The sequence below is a fragment of the Triticum aestivum genome, chromosome 4A (genome assembly GCF_018294505.1).
Source record: "Triticum aestivum cultivar Chinese Spring chromosome 4A, IWGSC CS RefSeq v2.1, whole genome shotgun sequence".
In the NCBI taxonomy this organism is placed as follows: domain Eukaryota; kingdom Viridiplantae; phylum Streptophyta; class Magnoliopsida; order Poales; family Poaceae; genus Triticum; species Triticum aestivum.
This window is the reverse complement of record NC_057803.1, coordinates 229,861,274-229,873,257: the sequence shown is the minus strand read 5'-3', so window position 1 is coordinate 229,873,257 and position 11,984 is coordinate 229,861,274.

The window sequence follows — 11,984 nt, the reverse complement described above, 5'->3', positions numbered from 1 at the left end:
ATAAAGAGAGAGGCATAACACTAACCCCGGCTCCAAGATCACATAAAACAGTTTTAACACAGTTTGTTTTAATAGAGCATGGTATAGTGGGTACACCTGGAGCTCCAAGTTTCTTTGGTATTCCACCCTTAAAAGTGTAATTAGCAAGCATGGTGGAAATTTCAGCTTCCAGTATCTTTCTTTTATTTGTAACAATATCTTTCATATACTTAGCATAAGGATTCATTTTGAGCATATCAGTTAACCGCATACATAAAAAGATAGGTCTAATCATTTTAGCAAAGCACTCAAAATCCTCATCATCCTTTTTCTTGGATGGTTTGGTAGGAAAAGGCATGGGTTTCTGAACCCATGGTTCTCTTTATTTACCATGTTTCCTAGCAACAAAGTCTTTCTTAGCATAACGTTGATTCTTTGATTGTGGGTTATCGAGATCAACAGCAGGTTCAATTTCTATATCATTATCATTACTAGGTTGAGCATCATCATGAACATTATTATAAGCATTACCACTAGTTTCAGGTTCATTACCATATTGTGTTTCAGCATCAGAAATAGAAATATTATTTGGATTCTCAGGTGTTTCAGTAATAGGATCACTAGAAGCATGCAAAGTCTTATCATTTTTCTTTTTCTTCCTTTTAGGAGGACTAGGTGCATCTATATTATTCCTCTGAGAATCTTGCTCAATTCTCTTTGGGTGGCCTTCATGATACAAAAGTTCCTGAGTCATTTTACCAGTTCTAGTCATAACTCTAACAGCATTATCATTATCCTTACTATTCAATTCATTGAGCAAATCATTTTGAGCTTTAAGTACTTGTTCTACGTTAGTGGTAATCATAGAATCATGTTTACTAATAAATTTATGTTCACCTTTAACATTAGCCATATAATCACCCAAGTGTTCAAGCATATTTGAATTGTATTTCAATTGTCTACCAAAATAAGCATTAAAATCTTCTTGCTTAGCCATAAATTTATCAAACTCATCTAAGCATGTGCTAGCAAATTTAGTAAATGGGATTTCAGCTTTATCATATCTATAGAGAGAATTTACCTTTACTACTTGTGTCGGGTTATCAAGACCATGAGTTTCTTCAATAGGTAAAGGATTAAGATCATTTGTTTCTTCAACAGGCGGTAAATTAAGACCATGTATTTCTTCAATAGGAGGTAAATTCTTAACATCTTCAGCTTTAATACCTTTTTCTTTCATAGATTTCTTTGCCTCTTGCATATCTTCAGGACTGAGAAATAGAATACCCCTCTTCTTTGGAGTTGGTTTAGGAATAGGCTCAGGAACTGGCTCAGGAGGTGTCCAATTATTTTCATTTGCCAACATATTATTCAATAGAATTTCAGCTTCATCCGGTGTTCTTTCCCTAAAAACAGAACCATCACAACTATCCAGGTAATCTCTGGAAGCATAGGTTAGTCCATTATAAAAGATATCAAGTATTTCATTTTTCTTAAGAGGATGATGAGGCAAAGCATTAAGTAATTGGAGAAGCCTCCCCCAAGCTTGTGGGAGACTCTCTTCTTCAATTTGCACAAAATTATATATATCCCTTAAAGCATCTTGTTTCTTATGAGCAGGGAAATATTTAGCAGAGAAGTAATAAATCATATCCTGGGGACTATGCACATAACCAGGATCAAGATAATTAAACCATATCTTAGCATCACCCTTTAATGAGAACAGAAATATTTTAAGGATATAAAACTAATGAGTTCTCTCATCAGTAGTGAACAGGGTGGCTATATCATTTAATTTAGTAAGATGTGCCACAATAGTTTCTGATTCATAGCCATGGAAAGGATCAGATTCAACCAAAGTAATTATATCAGGATCAATAGAGAATTCATAATCCTTATCAGTAACACAGATAGGTGAAGTAGCAAAAGCAGGGTCAGGTTTCATTCTAGCATTTAGAGATTGCTTATTCCATTTAGCTAACAACCTCTTAAGTTCGTTTCTATCTTTGCAAACTAAAATAGCTAAAGAAGCTTCTTGATCAAAAACATAACCCTCAGGAATAACAAGTGATTCTTCATCATCACTTTCATCAGTATTATCAGATTCGATATTTCAATCTCTCTAGCCCTAGCAAGTTGTTCATCGTGAAATTTACAAAGTGGCATAGTAGTATCAAGCATAGAACTAGTTTCATCATAAGTATCATGTATAGCAGAAGTGGCATCATCAATAACATGTGACATATTAGAACGAATAGCAGAAGCAGGTATAGGTGTCGCAAGCTTACTCAAAACAGAAGGTGAATCAAGTGCAGAGCTAGATGGCAGTTCCTTACCTCCCCTCGAAGTTGAGGGATAAATCTTGGTTCTCGGATCTTTCAAGTTCTTCATAATGATAAACATATATAAATCCCAAGTGACTCAAAGAATAGAGCTAGAAAATGTTCTTGATAACCCACAAGTATAGGGGATCGCAACAGTTTTCGAGGGTAGAGTATTCAAGCCAAATTTATTGATTCGACACTAGGGGAGCCAAAGAATATTCTCAAGTATTAGCAGCTGAGTTGTCAATTCAACCACACTTGGAAACTTAATATCTGCAGCAAAGTATTTAGTAGCAAAGTAATATGATAGTAGTGGTAACGGTAGCAAAAGGTAACAGTAGTAAAAGTTGTGTTTTTGGTATTTTGTAGTGATGATAGCAATAGCAACAGAAAAGTACATAAGCGAAGAACAATATATGGAAATCTTGTAGGCAATGGATCGGTGATGGAGAATTATGCCAGATGTGGTTCATCATGTAACAGTCATAACCTAGGGTTACACAGAACTAGCTCCAGTTCATTGATATAATGTAGGCATGTATTCCGAACATAGTCATACGTGCTTATGGAAAACAACTTGCATGACATCTTTTGTCCTACCCTCCCGTGGCAGCGGGGTCTTTATGGAAACTAAGGGATATTAAGGCCTCCTTTTAATATAGAACCGGAACAAAGCATTAACACATAATGAATACATGAACTCCTCAAACTACGGTCATCACCGGTAAGTATCCCGATTATTGTCACTTCGGGGTTAACGGATCATAACACATAATAGGTGACTATAGACTTGCAAGATAGGATCAAGAACACTCATATATTGATGAAAACATAATAGGTTAAGATCGGAAATCATGGCACTCGGGCCCTAGTGACAAGCATTAAGCATAGCAAAGTCATAGCAACATCAATCTCAGAACATAGTGGATACTAGGGATCAAACCCTAACAAAACTAACTCGATTACATGATAGATCCCATCCAACCCATCACCATCCAGAAAGCCTACGATGGAATTACTTACACACGGTGGTGAGCATCATGAAATTGGTGATGGAGGATGGTTGATGATGACGATGGCGACGGATTCCCCTCTTCGGAGCCCCGAACGGACTCCAGATCAGCCCTCCCAAGAGGTTTTAGGGCTTGGCGGCGGCTCCATATTGTAAAATGTGATGAATTCTTCTCTCTGATATTTTTTCTCCCTGAAACACAATATATGGAGTTGGAGTTGGAGTCAGAGAGGCACCAGGGGGCCCACGAGGTAGGGGGCGCGCCTTAGGGGGGAGGCGCGCCCCCACCCTCATGGATAGGTCGTGGGCCCCCTGGCCTTCATCTTTTGCAGGTATTTTTTATATTTTCCAAAAAGTTTCTCCATGAAGTTTCAGGTCATTCCGAGAACGTTTGTTTCTGCACATAAATAACACCATGGTAATTCTGTTGAAAACAACGTTAGTCCTGGTTAGTTCCATTCAAATCATGCAAGTTAGAGTCCAAAACAAGTGAAAAGTGTTTGGAAAAGTAGATACGACGGAGACGTATCAGCAGTTCTACCGCATTGGTACTTTATCCTATCATTGACGGATTCCACCTCACTCGAGTCCTTATGGATGGTGGCAGCAGCCTGAACCTACTTTATCAGGATACGATGCGCAAAATGGGTATAGACCCCTTGAGGATCAAACCCACAAAAACCACCTTCAAAGGTGTCATACCAGGTGTAGAGGCCTGTTGCATGGGCTCAATCACACTGGAAGTGGTCTTCGGATCTCCGGATAACGTCCGAAGCGAAGAGTTAATCTTCGATATCGTCCCCTTCCATAGTGGCTATCACGCACTACTCGGACGAACCACATTCGCTGGATTCAATGCGGTACCGCATTATGCATTCCTCAAGCTCAAAATGCCAGGACCTCACAGGGTTATAACAGTTAACGGAAACACAGAACCCCGCACGCAGCTCGCCTTTGGATTGGACATGTCAGATAGTCCCATTTTTGCTTATTGTACTACTTATACACATACACTTTGACGTATCCTATAAATAACAATGCACAGCGTCAGCTTATTATTACATTTCTTCATCTTTTTTTTCCTTGTTTGTCTATTCATGACAAGTTGCTCCCGTACATTCGGGTACGTTCAGTACGCCAGGGGCTTCAGTGTACCCCATAACACGACAAGAAAAGTCTGAACACTTTCGACAGTGCGGCACCCCGAACTTATCGCATTATATGCATCAGCTCCGAATCATGTCTTGGGTCAATAGTTGGGCTTGCCCGGCTCCCATGTTTTGGTGCCTTACGATCCGCTATACCGGCTAAGGTAGCACTAGGAGAACTACTGCGATTGTGTCCCGGTTCTTCCGGACGAGCACCACAGTAGAGAAAGCCGAAAACTGACTATCATGATGCGGCGAGAGCTGGTCGCTGTTCGAGAGGTCCCAAATCCCTAAAGATTTTTTTCGCTTCAGGAGAGGAGTCGGCCTTGTCCGATTTAGGCATTCATAGCGCCCCAAGTTCGGCCTTCCGAATACCAAGGGCTTCGCCAAAATTTAAAATTTTAGACTTCTATGGCTAAGTGAGAGTGATAAAGCTTTATGGTCTGATTGCCTGGTTCGTTGTGCTGAACACCTCCTTCGAAGGACCCAAAACTGGGATAAAGAGTGATTAGATTTATCCCGAACACCTCAGTACTAGCTACATGGGGGTAGTAGCCCACGACTAGCCGACTCTCAGATTTTATAAACGGCCGCACAGAAGGTAATAATTTAAATCAACAAGCATTATATAGCGCAGATGAACTTGTTTTCATATTACTGGATCACATGAGTACATTCATTCAAATATTATATCCTTAGAACATTCCTCCGCCACAAGGCGGGCACCCTTCAGGACGCTATCATAATACTTTTTGGGGCGGCGATGCTCCTTGCCCTGCGGCGGCTCCTCCTTCACCAGCTTCTCGGGGTCCATCTTCGCCAAGTGCACTTTCGATCGGGCAAAAGCCATGCGCGCACCCTCAATGCAGACGGACCGCTTTATGACTTCAAGCCGTGGGCAGGCATTCACAAGCCGTCTCACCAGGCTGAAGTAGCTGCCAGGCAGGGGCTCACTAGGCCACATCCGGACTATGAAGCCCTTCATGGCCTGTTCGGCCGCCTTGTGGAGCTCGACCAATTGCTTCAACTGGTTGCTCAAGGGCATCGGATGTTCGGTCCCAGTATACTGACACCAGAACAACTTCTTCGTCGAGCTCCCTTCCTCGACCCGGTAAAATTCCGCGGCATCGGACACACTGCGAGGAAGATCTACGAACGCTCGTGGAGAGCTCCGAACTCGGGTAAGTAAACGGAAAGTTTCCTTCACATGCTTGCTTTTCATAATGAATTCCTTACCCGCCGCTATCTTCTGGACCGCCTAAAGATCCTGGAGGGCCTTGTGGGCTTCGGCCTTGGCATTTTTTGTGTTCTCAAGGGCCTTCGCAAGCTCAGATCCTTGCGTCTTAGAGTCACGCTCCAAGGACTCGTATTTTTTGATGAAATCCTGGAGCTCTTGCTGCACCTCGCCGACTCGAGCCTCTTGCTTCTCGCGCTCGGTGCGCTCCTTGGCCGCTTTGTCTTCGGCCTTGGAAAACGCCTCCTTCAGGGCCGCCACTTCAGTCTTGGCCCCTAGCATAATTCATGATGATCATGTGACTTAACAACCACATTCTTTTTTATTCCTTATCAATATACGGACGGGTATTACTTACCTTTGTTCTCTTCGAGCCGCCTCTTCGTGAGGCCGAGCTCTTTTTCGGACCGCTCAAGGTCCCGCGTCAGTGCGGAGACCTCCGAAGTGCGAGCGGCAGCGGCCAGTAGCGAAGCCTGCTTATTCACATAAGACACATTCTAATTAGACTCCTGTGATTATTATTTGATCTCTTTTCGGCCTTTCTTTGCGAACGCCAAACAGAGCATCAGGGGCTACTGTCTATGCTATAACATTTTCTTATAAAATGATTACCTACCTCCAAGCCTGTTAGGAGGCTGGCACAGGCTTCAGTCAGTCTGCTTTTAGCAGACTGAACCTTCTCTACCACCGCACTCATGACAGTGTGGTGCTCTTCGTCAATGGAAGCGCCGCGAAGAGCTTCCAGCAAGTTGTCCGGTGCCTCTGAATGGACAAAGGCCATCTGCACAGATGGCTCACCCCCCTTTGTGAGGGGTCGCCCAACAGAGTCGGAACCACGGGAGGTTCCGGCGCAGTATTCGGCCAGGGGCCGGACTTGCTGCCCCCGTCAATAGGGCCCCTGGGAGCCTTGCCTCCCATGCGCCCGGTGTCTGGGAGGTCGCCTTGGGGCGCCCCCAGAACTACCTTCCGTTGGCTTGGTGCCCTTCGGGACAACACCTCGGCGTCGTCCATAGGGCGGGGGAGGAGGCGGTCGGGAGCGAATCATTGTTCATCTCCGACAGGCCCAGAGACCCATCCGAAGAGGATACGTCGAGACGGTCCTTGGGTGGGTTGCATGATCATGTTCGGCATGATAAGAAACAATAAAACGAAATATACCAGAACTGTTATGGTATCCGGATACTTACGACTTCGCCAGGGGCTTGTCCCTGGGCAACCACTCCTCGCTGTTGAACGCGGCCGTGATGGAGCAGTCCAGAAGGAGGGCTCTTCCCTTCTTGGACCCTTCGGCCTCCCCGGATGGGCCTGCCTTCCTTTTCTTATCTCCCCCGGCTGGATGGGGAGAATTTTGCTCTTCCTCCTCGTCTTCGGGGGAGGAGGGCGTCTCGGTGTTATCGGACGACGATTCCGATACAACCTTGCGCCGGACACCTTTCCTGGTCCCCGGGCCTTCTTCTTGGCCTTCTTCTCCAACGCCTCATAGGGTGCCGGCATCTCCGTTAGGAGAGTACTTGCTAGATCTTCGGGCAGTGGGGCCGGACAATCGATCTGCTCCGCTGTCGCAACCCATTCCTGTCAAATAATGTGGAGGTTGAGATCCCTCACATAATTATACTAGGGAAAGAAACGCCTTATGAGATATAAGGAGCTTACCGGATTAGTAGGGCGCTTTGCGCTGAGTCCGTGGTCCTCGGTAAGAGAAGGAGGTACCTCGACAGACTTGAACAGCACCCTCCAGATGTCCTGGTGCATCGTGTCAAAGAGCTCTCGCAGTGTCTGGTGCCTTGCCGAGTCGAACTCCCACATATTGAATGCCCGTCTTTGACACGGGAGGATCCGGCGGAAGAGCATGACCTGGACCACGTTTGACAAGCTTGATTTTCTTGCTTATCATGTTTTTAACACAGATCTGGAGTCCGGTCAGCTCCACCGATGAACACCAAGATAAGCCCTTCTCTTTCCAGGAGGTGAGCCGCATGGGGATGCCGGATCGGAATTCAGGGGCCGCCGCCCAGTTGGTGTCGCCTGGCTCGGTGATGTAGAACCACCTTGATTGCCACCCCTTTATGGTCTCCACATAGGAGCTTTCGAGCCAGGTGACGTTGGGCATTTTTCCCACCATGGTGCCTCCGCATTCTGCTTGCTGGCCGACCACCACCTTCGGTTTAACATTGAAGGTCTTTAGCCACAGGCCGAAGTGGGGCTTGATGCGGAGGAAGGCCTCGCACACCACGATAAACGCCGACATGTTGAGGATGAAACTGGGGGCCAGATCATGGAAGTCCAGCCCGTAATACAACATGAGCCCGCGAACAAATGGGTGGAGGGGAAATCCTAGCCCTTGGATGAAATGGGTAAGGAATACAACCCTTTCGTGGGGCTTGGGGGTAGGAACGATCTGCCCAGCGCCTGGGAGCCGGTGCGCGATATCTGTGGCCAGGTATCCGGCTTCCCGCAGCATCGTGATGTTCTACTCCGTAACGAAGGAGGCCATCCACTTGCCTCTCGCTCCGGACATGTTCGGAGTGTTTTTGCGAAGAAGATGCGAACTTGGGCGCTGGAGCTCGAGTGCGCGAAAATGGATGGGCAGGGAAGAACAAGGCGTGGGTAAAAAAGGAGGAGTCCTTATCCCTTTATAAGGGCGGTAGAAACTGCGGCCTCCCCACTTGCCTCGTAAAACTTGCTTATTCCCCAAGCGTCGTGATTGATGGCCCGGTTGGGTTACCCACACCAGTATTGATGAGGATCCCAGGATAAGGGGACATGATCTCTGCTTCGACAAGACGTGCCAAGAAAACCACCTCGCAATGTGTGAAGTAGCTGGTTGAGAAAAACGGTTCAAATATTTACCGGAGCCATGGCGTGATGACACGTTATGAAAAGTTGTCAGGAGATTAGATTTGTGGAAATATTATACTCTCTACGGTGGTATGTGGAATTTGTTTTGCAAAGCCGGACACTATCCTTGTGTTCAAAATCTTCTATGGAGTATTCGGAGGAGGAACCCGCCTTGCAATGCCGAAGACAACATGCGCGCCGGACTCGTCGTCATTGAAGCCTAGTTCAGGGGCTACTGAGGGAGTCCTGGATTAGGGGGTCTTCGGATAGCCGGAGTATATACTTTGGCCGGACTGTTGGACTATGAAGATACCAGATTGAAGACTTCATCCCATGTCCGGATGGGACTCTCCTTTGCGTGGAAGGCAAGCTTGGCAATTTGTATATGTAGATCTCCTCCCTTGTAACCGACTCTGTGTAACCCTAGCCTCCTCCGGTGTCTATATAAACCGGAGGGTTTTAGTCCGTAGGACAAAAACAATCATACCATAGGCTAGCTTCTAGGGTTTAGCCTCTCCGATCTCGTGGTAGATCAACTGTTGTAATACTCATATCATCAAGATCAATCAAGCAGGAAGTAGGGTATTACCTCCATCGAGACGGCCCGAAGCTGGGTAAACACTTTGTCCCCCGCTTCATGTTACCATCAGCCTTAGACGCACAGTTTGGGACCCCCTACCTGAGATCTGTCGGTTTTGACACCGACAACGACCCTTTTCTTTCCATGGGGAGAATGAACATTGGCTTCTCCTTTACTTTTGTCTTCGAGCGATGGGATTTTCGTCTCCCCGGACACATCATCTAATATATCTTCAGGATGGAGGCCACCTTCTGTCCCCCCGCTCTCCGTCTTGTCCTCCTTCACAAGCATTTGGTATGGTGTCGGGGCCAGCATCCTTGTTAATACGAAATCCGCTGAGTCTTCAGGAAGGGGGGCCGAACACCTCATTTGCTCTACTTTCTTTATCCAACATTGGAAGAGGATAGTTTGATCAGTGATGCACTACATCATACATTGCTGAAAAATTGTTCAGAAATAGAGCGCTTACCGAGGTATCAGGACAGTTGTGGTCCAGGCCGATGTTCTCGGTGGTGTTTGGCCACTGTTTTTGTTTCCCGAAAAACAGCTTCCACATTCCTTTTTGTGTAATGCCGAAGAAGTCTTGGAGGGTCCGTGGCCCTTCCAGATTAAAATCCCACATACGGAGAGGCCGTCACTGGCACGGCAGAACCCGGCAGACCAGCATTACTTGAACCACGTTGATAAGACTGATGTCCTTCTCAAGGAGGCTATGGATGCGGCTCTATAGAGTCTACACTTCGTCAATTGATCCCCAGTCCAGTCCTTTATTAATCCATGGCGCAATCTGTAACGGAGGTCTAGATCGAAACGCAGGTATAGGCACCCACGTGGTACCACGGGGTTCAGTGACATAAAACCACTCCCGCTGCCATAGGTCAGTAGTTTCGGTGAAAGAACCTTTTGGCCAGGGAGCATTGATAAGTTTTCCCACTATAGCACCTCCGCACTCCGCTTATTCCCCATCAACTACCTTCGGCTTCACAGTAAAGGTCTTGAGCCATAATCTAAAGTGTGGGGGAGTGCGGAGAAAGGCCTAGCACGTGATAATGAAAGTTGAGATGTGAAGGAGAGAATCTGAGGCTAGATCGTGAAAATCTAGTCCATAGTAAAACATGAGCCCCCGGACGAAGGGGTGAAGAGCGAATCCTAGCCCTCGTAGGAAGTGTGAGATGAATACTACCCTATCGCTGGATCTGGGAGTAGGAATAACCTGTCCTCGAGCTGGAAGCCTGTAGGGGATCTCTGCGGTCAGGTATCTGGCTACACGAAGCTTCGTGATGTCCTCCTCCGTAACAGAGGAGGCCACCCATCGGCCCTGTGGGCTGGGACTGGACATGATTGGGAATCTTGAAGTGATGAAGTCGACCCTTGGGTGCTAGAAATCGAAGTTGGAAGGGCTAGGGAAAAGGTTGGCGCAAAACAAGGCGGCCCTTGGCTCCTTTATAAAGGCAACGGATATCGAACGCCTCCAGCTAAGCCTGAAAACCCGCCTATTCCTAAGGAATCATACCAATGGAATGGTTGGGTTATCCACGCTCGCATTGATGAGAATCGCGTGATAAGGGAACACGATCTCTGCTTCGACAAGACATGCAAATAAAAACCGTGCCTCGAAACATGGAACGGTGAGACAAGAAATGGTTCGAAATAATGACCGGGCAAACATGATGTCATGTTACAAAAGTTTATCAGCGGATTGGACTCGTACAAATATTATATTCTCTGCGGTTGTGCGTGGTACTTGTGTTGCAGATCCGGACACGCTCATTACGTCCCAAGACTATCTTGGAGTATTCGGAAAGGGGAACCCGCCTTGCAATGCCGAAGACAATCTGCGCGCCGGACACCTCGTCATTGAAGCCTGGTTCAGGGTCTACTGAGGGAGTCCTGGACTAAGGGGTCCTCGGGCGTCCGACCTATTAGACATGGGTCGGACTGATGGGCTGTGAAGATACAAAGACCAAAGATTCTACCTGTGTCTGGATGGGACTCTCGTTAGCGTGGAAGGCAAGCTTCGCGACCAAACATGAAGATTCCTTTCTCTGTAACCGACCTTGTGTAACCCTAGATCCCTCCGGTGTCTATATAAACCGGAGGGCTAGGTCCGTAGAGATATTTCCTCATAATCATAGTTAGACATGCTAGGCTTTTAGGGTTTAGCCATTACGATCTCGTGGTAGATCAACTCTTGTAATACTCATATTCATCAAGGTCAATCAAGCAGGAAGTAGGGTATTACCTCCATAGAGAGGGCCTAAACCTGGGTAAACATTGTGTCCCCGTCTCCTTTTACCATCAACTTTAGAGGCACAGTCCAGGACCCCCTACCCGAGATCCGCCAGTTTTGACACCGACATTGCCCCTCTTTAGTTGTATTCCGGCCTTCATCTATCAGTTGATAGTCAAGAGCACATGTGTGCATTTATGTTCATCGATGCCTTTTACTCTTGTGGTCCACCAAGCCGGTCTAGTTCAGAAAGAGTAGGAGAAACAAACTCCAGTACTTCATCCATTTCTTCGATTGGGTCAAAGGGGTTGTATTCCGTAGATGAAAATGCTAAACCAGCTCTTGTTCTATTCTACCTTGGAGCATTACCCCCTTTATGTCAGGATTTTCATGAGAATTGTACCACCTCATTTGAATTTTTGATGTAGTGATACTTCTCGCCATCATTGTTCATCCCTCGGTTCCTGTGTTATTGTAACCGGAATGCCGACAAAAGAATCATGATGTATGAAATCAATACTCCTAGAAACTCATTCTTATCATGTTGGTTATTGAATCATCATCCTTAGATTGATCGTGCGATCTAGTCCATTTTCTTCGTGCACTCTTCGATCCATGAGTTAGGATTGTATCAATCTC